This window comes from Oryx dammah, unplaced genomic scaffold, assembly GCF_014754425.2.
Source record: "Oryx dammah isolate SB20612 unplaced genomic scaffold, SCBI_Odam_1.1 HiC_scaffold_29, whole genome shotgun sequence".
Classification (NCBI taxonomy): domain Eukaryota; kingdom Metazoa; phylum Chordata; class Mammalia; order Artiodactyla; family Bovidae; genus Oryx; species Oryx dammah.
Window position 1 is genome coordinate 26760090 of NW_024070213.1, and position 16194 is coordinate 26776283.

Genomic DNA, 16194 nt, shown 5'->3' on the forward strand with positions numbered 1-16194 from the left:
TTTTTTTGGACTCCAAAATCACTGCAGATGGTGACTGCAACCATAAAATTAAAAGACGTTTACTCCTTGGAAGAAAAGTTATGACCAACCTAGATAGCATATTCAAAAGCAGAGACATTATTTTGCCGACTAAGGTCCGTCTAGTCAAGGCTATGGTTTCCTGTGGTCATGTATGGGTGTGAGAGTTGGACTGTGAAGAAGGCTGAGCACCGAGGAATTGATGCTTTTGAACTGTGGTGTTGGAGAAGACTCTTGAGAGTCCCTTGGACTGCAAGGAGATCCAACCAGTCCATTCTGAAGGAGATCAACCCTGGGATTTCTTTGGAAGGAATGATGCTGAAGCTGAAACTCCAGTACTTTGGCCACCTCATGAGAAGAGTTGACTCACTGGAAAAGACTTTGATGCTGGGAGGGATTGGGGGCAGGAGGAGAAGGGGATGACAGAGGATGAGATGGCTGGATGGCATCACGGACTCAATGGACATGTGTCTGAGTGAACTCCGGGAGATGGTGATGAACAGGGAGGCCTGGCGTGCTGCGATTCATGGGGTCAAAAAGAGTTGGACACGACTGAGCGACTGAACTGAACTGAATTCTGTTAACTTTTGCTTGTCTGAAAAGCTTTTTATTTTTCCATCAATTTTGAATGAGATCCTCTCCAGGTACAATAGGCCTGCAGAATTTCTGCTGAAACATCAGCTGTTAAACATATGTGGTTTACATTGTATGTTACTTGTTGCTTTTCCCTTGTTGCTTTTCATATTCTTTCTTTGTGTTTACTCTTTGTTAACTTGATTAGTATGTGTCTTAGTGTGTTTCTCCTTGGGTTTATCCTGTATGGGACTCTTTGTGCCTCTTGGACTTGATTTACTATTTCCTTTTCCACGTTTGGGAAATTTTCAACTATAATGTCTTCAAAAATTTTCTCATACCCTTTCTTTTTCTCTTCTTCTTCTGGGACCCCAATCCTTCTGGGATCCAAATATGTTGGTGCATTTGATACTGTCTAAACTATCCTCAATTCTCTTCATGCTTTTTACTTTATTCTGCTCTTCAGAAGTTATTTCCACCATTTTATCTTCCAGGTTACTGATTCGTTCTGCTTCAGATATTCTGCTATTGATTCCTTCTAGAGTATTTTTTAATTTCAGTAATGGTGTTGTTTGTCTCTGCATGTTTATTTTTTAACTCTTCTAGGCCTTTTTTAAATTGATTCTTGCATTTTCTCCATTTTGTTTTCAAGGGTTTTGATCAATCTTACTATCATTATTCTGAATTCTATTTTAGGAAGTTTGCCTATTTTCTCTCATTTACTTGGACTTCTGTGTTTCTAGTTTATTCCTTAATTTGTATAGTATTTCTCTGTCTTTTCATTATCTTTTTTTAAACTTATTGTGTTTGAGGTCTCCTTTTGCCAGGCTTCAAAGTTGAATTCCTTCTTCCTTTCAGTTTCTGCCCTCCTAAGGTTGGTCCAGTGGTTTGTGTAAGCTGCTTATAGGGTGAGATTTCTGCTGAGTCTTTTTGTTTGTTTGTTTGTTTTTTCTCTGATGGGCAAGGCTGAGTGAGGTGGTAATCCTGTCTGCTGATTATCTGGCTTGTATTTTTGTTTTCTTTCTTGTTTAGATGAGGCGTCCTGCAAGGGTGCTACTGGTGGCTGGGTGATGCTGGGTCTTGTATTCCAGGGGTTTCCTTTGTGCAAATTCTCACTATATGATACTCCTTAGGGTTAATTCTCTGGTAATCTAGGGTCTTGGAGTCAGAACTTCCACTTCAAAGGCTCAGGGCTCAATTTCTGGTCAGGAACGAAGATTCCACAAGTGGTTTATTATGGCTTTAAGTGAGATTTCCAGTGGTCATGTATGGGTGTGAGAGTTGGACTGTGAAGAAAGCTGAACGCCAAAGAATTGATGCTTTTGAACTGTGGTGTTGGAGAAGACTCTTGAGAGTCCCTTGGACTGCAAGGAGATCCAACCAGTCCATTCTAAAGGAGATCAATCCCGGGTTTTCATTGGAAGGACTGATGCTAAAGGTGAAACTCCAATACTTTGGCCACCTCGTGTGAAGAGTTGACTCATTGGGAAAGACTCTGAGGCTGGGAGGGATTGGGGGCAAGAGGAGAAGGGGATGACAAAGGATGAGATGGCTGGATGGCATCACTGACTCGATGGACATGAGTTTGAATAAACTCTGGGAGTTGGTGATGGACAGGGAGGCCTGGTGTGCTGCTGTTCATGGTGTCACAAAGAGTCGGACACGACTGAGCAATTGAACTGAACTGAACTGAGATTAAAACAAACACCCCCAAATGAGAAACCAAGGATGAACCCCAGACAAATGTCAGTTGCATAATCAGGCAAATAATAGGTGAAATAATGGAATATACACATATACACACATAAGCAAAGTCAAAACAGTCTAACAAAAATAAAGTACAGTAGATTGACCCTGTGAACAAAGAAAACCAAAAATTATATTTTCTAGTTAAGAAAAAAACTAACTAAAGCACAAACTGGAAAATAAAACTAAAGCAAGATGACAAATGGGGAATAAAGCAGTGAAAATAAAACTAACAAATATGTTGAGAGGAAAGGAAAGAAAGCAAAGAAAAAAATAATAGATATGCAAGTTAAACAGAGGTAGATAAAGAAGATTTATATGCATTAAAGATTAACTGCAAGGGGAAAAGAGCAGTAAGAAAAGCAAACAAAGAATAAATGTAGAAAAAATTATAATAGGTTTAAAAAATTAAAATTAAGTAAAGAGGAAAGAAAAAAAAGGAAAACTCCACAGTACTGCAATAGTCCAAGGAGAGGCAGAGGTTTATAACAACAATAAAAAATGTGACTGAGAAAAGAAACAAAAAAAAAAAGCTCAAAAGCTTAATTAGATTTCTTAATGCCAATTAAATTGACAATTATAATGGGGTGGGGGGGAGGAAAAAAAAAGAAAAAAGAAAAAAATCCAAAAGAATCTACAGAACAAGTCAAAACATAAGAATGATAAATGCTTTTCTTGAGTCACTGTTGTTAGAGTCCTCTCCCTTGTTAGGAGTCACAGTCCACCTCCCTAGGATGCCCTGCAACACTGTGCTGATCTCCAGACCTACTGTGGGGTAGGTCAGATTGTAACCTCATCCTACTCCTGTGTGTTGCCTCCATTGTATCAAAACTAGTGTGTTTTCTTTGGTAGGAGCTCTAAATGTCCTTTTATATAATCCATAGGCACAGAATCTGCTTAGTTGATCATGTGGATTTAATCTACAGCTTGTGGGAAGGTTTTGGATCTTCTTCCTTAGCCACACTGCCCCTGAGTTTCAACTGTGACTTTATTTCCATCTCTGCATGTGGGTCGTCCACTGGGGTTTGCTCCTGAGGCTGCCCTGGAGGACTTGGGTTTGCCGCTGTTAGGGCCAGGTGTGGGGGTGGTGCTGTTTGGGTCGCAGGAGTTCTGGCAGCACTAGGTACTCAGGAGAGTTGGCGGCTTAGGGCATTAGAAAATATAGTGCCCTGGAAGGGTATGGCAACCAGTATTGCCCAATACAGTCCAGTACTCTTGTCTGGAGAACACACCTCCCTGACAGAGGAGCCTGGCAGGCCACAGTCTATAGGGTTGCAAAGAGCTGGACACGATCAAATCAACCCTGTGCACATAGACACAAGATGTTTTTTGCCTGTGGCAGCTCTGCCTCAGTGAGAGTTGAGCATGAAGGTGGCACAACTGCTTGGCTTGCAGGGACCCTGGCAGTTCAAAGTGCACAGGGACAAGGACTGTCTCTGCCACAGGAGTTATGGCCCTATCAGAGTATTTTTAGGACCCTCTTGTAGCTGGTGATCAGAAGGCCTCTTTAACCAGTCTTTCTGGGTAGCTCCACCCATTCAGGCACTTAGAGGGCTCCCTTTCCTAGGATCCTTTGTTGTTCCACCCACCAGGCACTTAGAGAGGCCCCTCTGGCTGGAGTCCTACTCCATAGATCAGTATGTCAGGCACTTAAAGGGGCACTCTGGGTGGGGTCCTACTCTGCAGTTCAGTGTGTCAGGCACTAGATGGGTCAGCCTCTCTATTGTTTAGCTGCTGATGCTGGCCTGCAGGGAGAGAGAGGCTATGGTGATGGCTCCACCCAATAAGTGTGACTCAGCAGTATCGCCTTGTTTGCATGGCTGCCTGGATTTCCTCCACAGGCGTTTCCCACCACAATCTCTTCTGTTACATCCCCTCGATCCGCCTCTCCATCTCTCCGCAGTCAACAGCAGCCCTCACCCTGGGATTGCTCCATAATCCCTAAACTCCAGCTCCCAGGTGCTGCTCCTTCCAGGAGACCAGTTTCCTTGTCTGTGATGTTTGGCTGTGGCAAGGACTGTCTGATTCTCATTCCATTTAGGCTGCTACAGATCAGCTGTTTCACTCTCAATCATACATGTTTCTCCTCTGACTCAGACAATTGCCCTACTGTGGGGATCGGACCCCTGCTTCAGTTCCCCCACTCACCAAGGGCAGGTCCAGTCCTACTAACACTCCTATTTTTCCTCCTAGTTCTTTCCTCCTACTGAGTTTTGCGTGAGTCTACATATTCTTTTCTGCCAGTCAGGTACAGCTGTCAGCTCTCAGTTGGTGTTCTGCATGCACTTCTGTGTCTGAAGGTGTATTCCTGATGTATCCACTTCCACCTACTCCTCCGCCATCTTGTTCTCTCAGCAACTTTTTTTTGTTTTGTTTTAATTAGTTGGGTTTTTGGTCTTCAAATGTCAAGTTTTGGCATCAAGTACTCAATTATTTACTGTTTAGGCCAATCATATTTTTCAGTCTCAGCTTTAGGCTTTATTGATGTTACAAAAAAACAAAACTAAATATATCTTATAACTGTCTTCTGGCCTTTTATAGAAAAGAAAACAGCACTTTTCATGTTTTTGAGAGCACAAACATCTTCATATTTCTTTCTTTTTTTTTTAACTCTTTCATAAGGAAGTAATAATCTATCCCTTGATAAGAAGACTGAGATTTTTCTCCTCTTTCATCATAAAGTTTATTATTCTACACATCAAAATAAAATACCCCATTAAATCAGTTTATCCAAAACACCTTTATAACTCCACTATACCTAGAGCTAAAACTATACACTACACCTAGAACTTCAATGAAAATCATCTTAGGTGAGAATATCCATATTCCTTTACAGAGGACCTAGTGTTTAAAAGCAGAGTATTGTTGATTTTCTCAGAACATATCTTTTTGCATTTTGTTCTCCAACTGAAATGGAAATTTCAGAAAAAAAAAATGCCCTTGGATGACTTGGTTTCTGTCTCTAACATGAGTGTTCAGATATGAATAAAAGCTGAAATGTCATATCTATCAGCTATAAGAAATAAACTCTTTTGAACCTGAAATGATTCTTGATTTTTTTCCCTCTTATTTAACTAAAAAATTAAGCTTAGAAAAATCTTCTAAAACATGCAATCCAAAAGGATAAAATTGGACAAATACACATTTTATAATAACCCAAAATTAAAGAATATTTAAAGATTAATTATCTATTAAAAGGTTTAAAATATTCTAATCAATGTAATAAAAAGTAGAATTCATTAATTTATATTGCTGAACATCTGTTCCTAGTTATAATAAAGTTGGAGTGGTTTTAGAGTGTATCTTCAATTTTAGAGCATCTAAAATCAGATGCTTTGAAAAAATGTTAATGTATTAAGCTTGGTGGTAGATACCACAGTCTTAGAAAAAATTTCATTTTGTATACATGTATGGCCAAAAACAGATGTTATTTAAAGATAAAATCAATATTTAGAAAAAATGAAATAAATTTGGCTTATATGAAGACATGTGACGGTAGGGCGCATGAAATGTCTTGTAATATCATGGCTACTGGTATATAAAGCGTCACATTTTCCAAGTTTTATTTCCTATGTACCAAGTATTAGCAAAGTTTGGTGTATTAGACTCTACAAAACCCTCCAAGTTACTGTGGAATGAAAATCTAAGTGTAGTTTTCAAATCTGTTAAGCTACATGCAAAATATTTATGGATTTAAATAAATTTCTTTAAATCACCTTAAACAAGAAAGGCATTCACTCATACAACGTAGGATAATAATCCTATGATTAAGCCAATAGAATGCTATCAGGGTGCTACCACTGTTCTAGGTGCTGGAAATGCAGTAGTAAAGAAAACATTATTCATACTTGTACACATTTTAATAAACATATTGCATACTAATGGGCTTTTCTTGTAGTTCAGTTGGTAAAGAATCTGCTGGCAGTGCAGGAGACGTGGGTTTGATTTCTGGGTTGGGAAGATCCCCTGGAGAAAGAAATGATGACCTACTCCAGCATCCTTACCTGGAAAATCTAATGGACAGAGGAGGCTGGTGGGCTGCAGTCCATGGGGTTGCAGAGTCGGGCACGACTGAGTGACTAACACTAACACTCATTGCATATTAATAGAAATAAAAAAGCCAAGCAACTAATTTTATGTTAGCACATTGTACCCAACCATGCACATATCTTGCATATATCATCTTGTTCAATTTAGATTTAAATCATATATTCTCACATTTCTATTTAGTGGAACATACTTAGCCTTTAAAATCTAGTTCAAAGTTCATTTCTTTGAAGCTTTCTTTTATACCACTTCCATCACTTCACACCTGTGTAAAATCAGTTACTTTTCCTGAATTCTAGTAGTAGCAACTGCATTATATATATGTTCACAATATTGCTTTATTATTAATTATATACTTGAATGTGAGCTTTTTAACAGGGCCATATCTTATTTGGTTTCACAGTTCTTAACACAATGCTAGATATATGTAAACTTTAGTATGTGTATATATACATATTTAAATATATATATATACATATTGTTACATATATCAGGTGAAGTGTTAGTCAATCAGTTCAGTTCAGTTCAGTCTCTCAGTCGTGTCCAACTCTTTCTGACCCCATGAATCACAGCACGCCAGGCCTCCCTGTCCATCACCATCACCCGGAGTTAACTCAGACTCACGTCCATCGAGTCCGTGATGCCATCCAACCATCTCATCCTCTGTCGTCCCCTTCTCCTCCTGCCCCCAATCCCTCCCAGCATCAGAGTCTTTTCCAATGAATCAACTCTTCTCATGAGGTGGCCAAAGTACTGGAGCTTCAGCTTCAGCATCATTCCTTCCAAAGAAATCCCAGGGCTCATCTCCTTTAGAAGGGACTGGTTGGATCTCCTTGCAGTCCAAGGGAGTCTCAACACCACAGTTCAAACGCATCAATTCTTTGGCGCTCAGCCTTCTTCACAGTCCAACTCTCACATCCATACATGACCACAGGAAAAACCATAGCCTTGACTAGATGGACCTTAGTCGGCAAAGTAATGTCTCTGCTTTTGAATATGCTGTCTAAGTTGGTCATAACTTTTCTTCCAAGGAGTAAGCGTCTTTTAATTTCATGGCTTCAGTCACCGTCTGCAGTGATTTTGGAGCCCCAAAAAATAAAGTCTGACACTGTTTCTACTGTTTCCCCATCTATTTCCCATGAAGTTATGGGACTGGATGCCATGATCTTCGTTTTCTGAATGTTGAGCTTTAAGCCAACTTTCCCACTGTCCTCTTTCACTTTCATCAAGAGGCTTTTTAGTTCCTCTTCACTTTCTGCCATAAGGGTGGTGTCATCTGCATATCTGAGGTTATTGATATTTCTCCCGGCAATCTTGATTCCAGCTTGCGTTTCTTCCAGTCCAGCGTTTCTTATGATGTACTCTACATAGAAGTTAAAGAAGCAGGGTGACAATATATAGACTTGACGTACTCCTTTCCCTATTTGGAACCAGTCTGTTGTTCCATGTCCAGTTCTAACTGTTGCTTCCTGACCTGCATACAGATTTCTCAAGAGGCAGGTCAGGGGGTCTGGTATTCCCATCTCTTTCAGAATTTTCCACAGTTTATTGTGATCCACACAGTCAAAGGCTTTGGCATAGTCAATAAAGCAAAAATAGATGTTTTTCTGGAACACTCTTGCTTTTTCCATGATCCAGCGGATGTTGGCAATTTGATCTCTGGTTCCTCTGCCTTTTCTAAAACCAGCTTGAACATCAGGGAGTTCACGGTTCATGTATTGCTGAAGTCTGGCTCGGAGAATTTTGAGCATTACTTTACTAGCATGTGAGATGAGTGCAATTGTGCGATAGTTTGAGCATTCTTTTGCATCAGTCATATTCAATTCTTTGCGATCCCATGGACTGTAGCCCACTAGGCTCCTCTGTCCATGGGATTCTCTAAGCAAGAATATTGGAGTGGGTTGGCATTTCCTTCTCCAGGGGATCTTCCCAATCCAGGGATGGAACATGGGTCTCCTGCATTGCAAGCAGGTTGGCTTCCCTCATAACTCAGCTGGTAAAGAATCCACCTGCAATGCAGGAGACCCCGGTTCAGTTCTCGGGTTTGAACAATCTGCTGGAGAAGGGATAGGTTACCCACTCCAGTATTCTTGGGCTCAGCTGGTACAGACTCCTCCTGCAATGTGGGAGACTGACCTGGGTTTGATCCCTGGGTTGGGAAGATCCCCTGGAGAAGGGAAAGGCTACCCACTCCAGTATTCTGGCCTGGAAATTTCCATGAACTGTATAGTCCATGGGTCACAGAGTCAGACACGACTAAGAAACTTTTCCTTCTTTACCATCTGAGCCTCCAGGAAATGGAAAAAGTGGATACAAAAATGAATGGAGTAATTTAGAATGTCTTCGTAGAGAGCATATCAAAAGAATAAAATGGTTCAATAAGGAACTAATATTATATTATATTCTAATTGCTGCCACAACAAATTACCACAAACTTAACAGCTTAAACATTAGGAATGTATTGCCTTGCAGCTCTATATGTTAGAAATCTGACATGAGTGCTACTGGGCTAAAGTCAAGGCAAGACTGCATTCCTTTCCATAAACTCTAGAGGATAATCTGTTACCTTGCCTTTTCCAGCTTCTAGAGTCTACCTGCACTCTGGTTTGTGATCTCTTTCCTCCATCTTCAAAGCCAGCAATATCTAATCTCTCTGACCCTTCTTTCTCTGTTGCCAACCAAGAAAGTTTCTGCTTTCTTCTATTTTTCAAAAGTTAATGCTTTACTTCAAAACTACCCTTAAGAATATGCAAAAAAATGACATCCAAATCAAGATAAGTTCCAATCCCAAAGAAAAACAACACCAAAGAATGTTTAAACTAGCACACAATTGCACTCATCTCACATGCTAGCAAAGTAATGCTCAAAATTTTCCAAGCCAGCTTTCAACAGTACCTGAACCGAGAACTTGCAGATGTTCAAGCTGGATTTTAAAAAGGCAGAGGAATCAGAGATCAAATTACCAACATCCGTGTATCATTCAAAAAGCAAAAGCAAGAGTTCCAGAAAAACATCTACTTTTCCTTCCTTGACTATGCCAAAGCCTTTAACTATGTGGATCACAACAAACTGTGGAAAATTCTTAAAAAGATGGGAATACCAGCACACTTTCCCTGCCTCTTGAGAAACCTGTATGCAGGTCAAGAAGCAACAGTTAGAACTGGACATGGAACAACATATTGATACAAATAGGGAAAGGAGTACATCAAGGCTGTATATTGCCACCCTGCTTATATGCAGAGTACATCATGTGAAGTGCTGGACTGGATGAATCAAGCCAGAATCAAGATTGCCAGGATAAATATCAGTAACTTCAGATATGCAGATGACATCACACTTATGACAGAAAGCACCTACAGGAGTTCTGTGGCAGAATGGTCCTTTAGAATGGATCCACCTTCCCGCCCAAGCTAAAAAAGTAGTGGCTTCTTATCCAGGATTGATAGCAATGTTGATATTAAAAGGGAGGAAACGGAGTATTGAATTGTTTGGGAAAGAGCCAGCAGAGATTGTAATTCCATATAATAAGGAACAACTTGATGCTCTTCTAATGTTTGATGAAGATTGGCAGATTGCTATAGGAAATTATTGTGGTCAAATTTTACATCATTTACCCTCACATGCTTTGTTAATTCAAAAACTAAAAGAAGGGGAGTTTAAGTATAGCTCTCCCCATCAGATTTTACAACATGCTCTCTTTGTAATACAAAATGCAAAGCCGTTAGTAAAATGGAAGGACCTCCTCTCCAAACAATGAAAAGGTCCCGACCCATAGCGGTCGAGGGTGTGCTTGTATTTTTCCACAGGATGCAGATTCGCCAGTTTGGATCCCCAGGCAACAGGACCCCCATTGCTTCGAAGGGCACTCCTCTACCTGCCGCCACCACCGCTTGGAACAGCCACGCGCCAGGAGCCGTGGGCGGGGCCAGCCTGGCTGACTGGACCCAGTGCCCCGAACTCGCAGCCGGTAGCCCCGCCAGAGTCTGCGCTCGCTTGGCCACAGGCAGGAGAGGCAAGATAAGCACCGAGATCCCGGTGGGACTGACAGCTGCTGCAGCGCGAACTCTGACCAGAAAATGATTCTATTTACTCTATTTTAGCTTGTCTACCCTCTCCTTATGTTTTTCTGTTTGTTAACGATTCTGGGAAACTTAATGTTCATATGAATTTCACAGGTGGACTTAATGTAGTGTCTTGTAAACAATGTATGCTCTCATCTTGTTAAGATTTAACGCGATCAAGACAGTTTGTGGGCTTACTAATTTTAGGGAATTCAGCTTTAATAACAACAACTATTACTGTTACTGTGGCAGCAATTCATTGACTCAACAAGTGCAAATGCCCAATAGGTTGAAAAATCATATTTTAGGTGTTTGGAATAGCTCAGATATTAGTTTAGACTTAGAGAAACTTCACAATCAGATACAGACCTTGGAACACTCTTGATTGGATTTTACTGCCACTGGAGCCACTAATGACTTTTTCCACACCTTCTCTAATTTTATTTCTGGAAAAAACATTCTGTCTAATGTCTTCAGTTATGTTACTGTTGTTGCTTTAATTTTGCTTCTTTTATTCATTCTTCCTTGTATTGTCAGGATTCTTCGGCAGAGCATTCAGAAGCTCTCAACTGAGCTGTACCTCTTTAAATTAAACAAAAAACGGGGGAGATTTTGGGGGCCAGCGTGAGGAACTCCGCCCATGGCAAAGGTCATGAGGAAGGAGGCTTGGCATACGCAAAAGTGTGATCAAGCCTCAGGAAGCTCCCTGTTCCCGAGCACCTACCCCAAAACCAGAGTCTGTTTTATGCTCTCGCCTACACCTCTGACTTTACGGGGGGCTCTCCTCCATAACGGTTTCTCTCGGAGAAGGATTAAACGTGCAGCTCCAAGGCAATAAAAATTCCTGGGCGTGACAAGAGTGTTTCAGCTTAGGGACTCCTCTGAAGGTTATCTAACCCACCTGTATAGGTTCATCCGGCCACATGTGATTGTTTACAGCCTCCCAATCTGAGAGGCATGAGATGTTTTAGACTTACTAAAGGCAAATTCTTTTGGGAAGTTAGAAATTATTAGTATAGTGAGTTGGTTAGGAATTATATTGGTGAAGGGTTTTTCATTTGTTGGGCTGATGTTTGCTGCTAAATCTCCATATTCCCTGCACTTATAATGAATATAACTAACATATAGGAGAAATAAGTATTAACCTTTAAACATATAGGAGAGATAGGTATTAACCTTTAAGATTAATCCTGTTAACCTTGGGTTAAATAAATTCCTTTCTTGATTGTAACTCACTACAACCTCACCCTATAGGAATGCAACTTTATCTGGAGGGTGGTGCCTGGTTTAAGAAAAAACACCCTTGGAGGAAATAAGGTTTTTGGTTATCAGAAAGAAAGGACCATAGAATGTCAGCAGGTCTTACTCATGGCCAGGAGATGATGTAATATCCCTAAGACCCCCACGTGACTCTGTATTCATCCCTATGTGTAACAAAAGGTATATAAGCAAACCCCAAAATAAAGAAATCGGATCAGTTTCCAGAAAGACTGATTCCACCATGTCGCTTCTTTCTTGCTCCCATTTCTCTGGCTGAAATTCAGCCTCTTTTCTCCACTAATTCTCCTACTACACTATCCGTTTCTAATCTCTCTCTATCTGTAATTAAATATGTATTTTTCCAAAGACGCCGACGCCGTCCCCCCACCTTTGAATTCCCTGGATCCACCGGGGCTGGACCCCAGCAGAAGAGGAACTAAAGAGCCTCTTAATGATAGTGAAAAAGGAGAGTGAAAAAGCTGGTTTATAACTCAACATTCAGAAAATGAAGATCATGATATCTGGTCCTATCACTTCATGGCAGATCGGTGGGGTAACAATGGAATACAGTGAGAGATTTTATTTATTTTTGGCTCCAAAATCACTGCAGATGGTAACTGAAGCCATGAAATTAAAAGATGTTTCTTCTTTAGAAGAAAAGCTATGACCCAACTAGACAGCATATTAAGAAGCTGAGACATTACTTTGCTGACAAAGGCCCATCTAATCAAAGCTATGGTTTTCCCAGTAGTCATATGAGTTGGACCATAAAGAAAGCTGAGCACAGAAGAATTGATGCTTTTGAACTGTGGTGTTGGAGAAGGCTCTTGAGAACACCTTGGACTGCAAGGAGATCAAACCAGTCAATCCTAAAGGAAATCAGTCCTGAATATTCATTGGAAGGACTGATGCTGAAGCTGAAGCTCCAATCCTTTGGCCACCTGATGCGAAAAACTGACTCACTGGAAAAAACAGTGATGCTGGGAAAGATTGAAGGCAGGAGAAGAAGGGGACAAGAGGATGAGATGGTTTGATGGCATCACTGATTTGATGGACTTGAATTTGAGCAAGCTCCGGCAGTTGGTGATGGACAGGGGAGCCTGGTGTGCTGCAGTCCATGGGGTGGCAAAGAGTCGGACACGATAGCAAGACTGAACTGAACACTAATATCTGCTAAAATAAATATGAGGATCCGTTATTAACTCAACAAATACATCTTAAGTATTTGCTTTATGTGTTACTTTGTGCTCGAATCCAGGAAAAGATACCAAGATTCCAACCTTAGATTTTTGAAGATAACTAGGAAATCTATTTGCAATGCTATAATGCAAGAAAGACTATCAATCCATAAAGCAAAAACAAAGGCTCTGGAAGTTCAGAAGATGAAAATCTTTCATATCTTGAAGCTTTTTACTTACTATATTTAATGAGATTACTGTATTTTCCACTAACTTCCTGGCCTTTGTATTGTGTGTAAAGTGAGTTGTTACATTTTTCATAAATTTTTTTTGATTTGCCAATTTGTCTGCTGTTAAAGATTTATGTGATTAGGTTGGACAACGAGAAAGACCAGAACAATCTCCCCATACCAAGGTCTTTAGTCTTCATCATATCTGCAAAATCCCCTGTCCATATAATGTAAAATATTCACAGGTTCCTGGGATTAAGATGAGAACATCTTTGTTTTGGGTTGGGAGCATTATTGTGTCCATTCCAATTAAGAGCATAACAAAAGCTTGGAATGAGGATTGTAGTGACTGCTAGTAATATAAAAAATGAAAAAATGATCAGTAATAGAGCAAGTTGCAGTAGCTAAATTAAGACATTTAAGAAATGTATCTAGTGAAAATATTTTCTTCCTGCTTGTTGAAGAATTGAATAAGTAAATAAGTGAATAAAAGGAAGTCAAGGAAAGTTACATAAAGACATAAGTGAGCAAAAAATTATTGACAGACTGTTTACAAGCCTAAAAGCATCAAAGCCAAAGCCAAGTTTTTCTGTGTGTGTGTGTGTTTTGCTTGTTTGGTTTTTTTTTGTTTTTTTTTGTTTTTTTTGTAGAAATTAGTTTCAGGATTATAACTATCTTTCAACTGAGAAGCAGCAAATATGAGGAGGAATTTCAGAACTTTTTTTTCTCCACCCCAAGTTCAGTTGCCAAGTATCTTAAAGTTTTCAATGTACTGAAAACAAGTAGATATTTTGGAATTTCCCCCAAGAGGTCAAAGCACTGGTAGGGAAATTTTCCTGATGTCCAAGCTGTGATTTCAGTGGCTCACTTTTGTCCCATCATTTCTACTTACATCCCCAGGAGCCAGCCACAGTAATTCCTCACCATTTCGGTAAACACATCTGTCAACTTCTACTACTTGTCAATGACATCAATTTAATTTTATTAGAAATAGGGTCAGGAGCAAATATCCAAGAGACTACCATCTTCTAAATCAGACAGAAAAATACCTACATTTGTTGTTGTTACCATCAATTATTTGAAGGAGAGAAAGCGAAAAAAATAGTATTTACCCTTGTTAATGTCAATAAGGAACAAAAATTGGATAAAAGGAGAGTGATGAACTCTCAAGAAATGATTTTTTTGAGATTAGTTGTTTGTCAGTTGCTTCATTTGCTATTGTTTTCTCCCATTCAGAAGGCTGTCTTTTCACCTTAGTTATAGTTTCCTTTGTTGTGCAGAAGCTTTTAATTTTAATTAGATCCCATTTGTTTATTTTTGCTTTTATTTCCAGTATTCTGGGAGGTGGATCATAGAGGATCCTGCTGTGATTTATGTCAGAGAGTGTTTTGCCTATGTTCTCCTCTAAGAGTTTTATAGTTTCTGGTCTTACGTTTGGATCTTTAATCCATTTTGAGTTTATTTTTGTGTGTGGTGTTAGAAAGTGATCTAGTTTCATTCTTTTACAAGTGGTTGACCAGTTTTCCCAGCACCACTTGTTAAAGAGATTGTCTTTACTCCATTGTATATTCTTGCCTCCTTTGTCAAAGATAAGGTGTCCATAGGTGTGTGGATTTATCTCTGGGCTTTCTATTTTGTTCCAAATATACAAGCAACTTATGCAGCTCAACTCCAGAAAAATAAACGACCCAATCAAAAAGTGGGCCAAAGAACTAAATAGGCATTTCTCCAAAGAAGACATACGGATGGCTAAGAAACATGAAAAGATGCTCAACATCACTCATTATCAGAGAAATGCAAATCAAGACCACAATGAGGTACCATTTCACACCAGTCAGAATGGTTGCGATCCAAAAGTCTACAATCAATAAAAGCTGGAGAGGATGTGGAGAAAAGGGAACCCTCTTACACTCTTGGTGGGAATGCAAACTAGTACAGCCACTATGGAAAACAGTGTGGAGATTCCTTTTAAAATTGCAAATAGAGCTGCCTTATGACCCAGCAATCCCACTGCTGGGCATACACACTGAGGAAACCAGAATAGAAAGAGACACATGTACCCCAATGTTCATTGCAGCACTGTTTATAATAGCCAGGACATGGAAACAACCTAGATGTCCATTAGCAGATGAATGGATAAGAAAGCTGTGGTACATATACACAATGGAGTATTACTCAGACATTAAAAAGAATACATTTGAATCAGTTCTAATGAGATGGATGAAACTCGAGCCGATTATACAGAGTGAAGTAAGCCAGGAAAAAAAAAAAAAAAACCAATACAGTATACTGACACATATAGACAGAATTTAGAAAGATGGTAATGATGACCCCGTATGTGAGACAGCAAAAGAGACACAGATGTATAGAACAGACTTTTGGACTCTGAGGGAGAGGGTGGGATTTGGGAGAATGGAATTGAAACATGTATACTTTCATGTAAGAAACGAAGTGCCAGTCTATGTTCAATACAGGATACAGGATGATTGGGGCTGGTGCATGGGGATGATGCAGAGAGATGATATAGGGTGGGAGGTGGGAGGGGGATTCAGGATTGGGAGCTTGTATACACCCGTGGTGGATTCATGTCAATGTAAGGCAAAACCAATACAATATTGTAAAGTAAAATAAAGTAAAAATAAAATTTAAAAAAAAAGAAAAATTTTTTTAATATTAAGTTGCTTTTTGAAAGCTGGTCTTATTCAAGTTGAAAAGATGTTCTTCTGATTCTGGTTTTTAGTCTATTAATTTGGCTTTTCAACAGGTAACAAAATTCCCATGCAGAAAATATCCTTATTCCTGTAAGAATGTGAGGTTTGCTTATTTCATAAATTAAGTAATTAGTTCACTTGTGCAAAACACAGTTACAAATCTTTGCTTTGTTATAGGAGCAAAGTTGTGTTATTCTGTTTCATAATATAATCAGAGGATTTCAGGGTAATACTGTGCTTTAAAAATTATCTAATTTAAGCCCACATTTTAGAGATGAGCAAACTGGAGGTATTTAGTGATTTGTTCAAGGTCACATAGCTAGTTGGTGGCAAATTAGGAAGTTAAACTTAGTTTAAATGTCAATAGTCT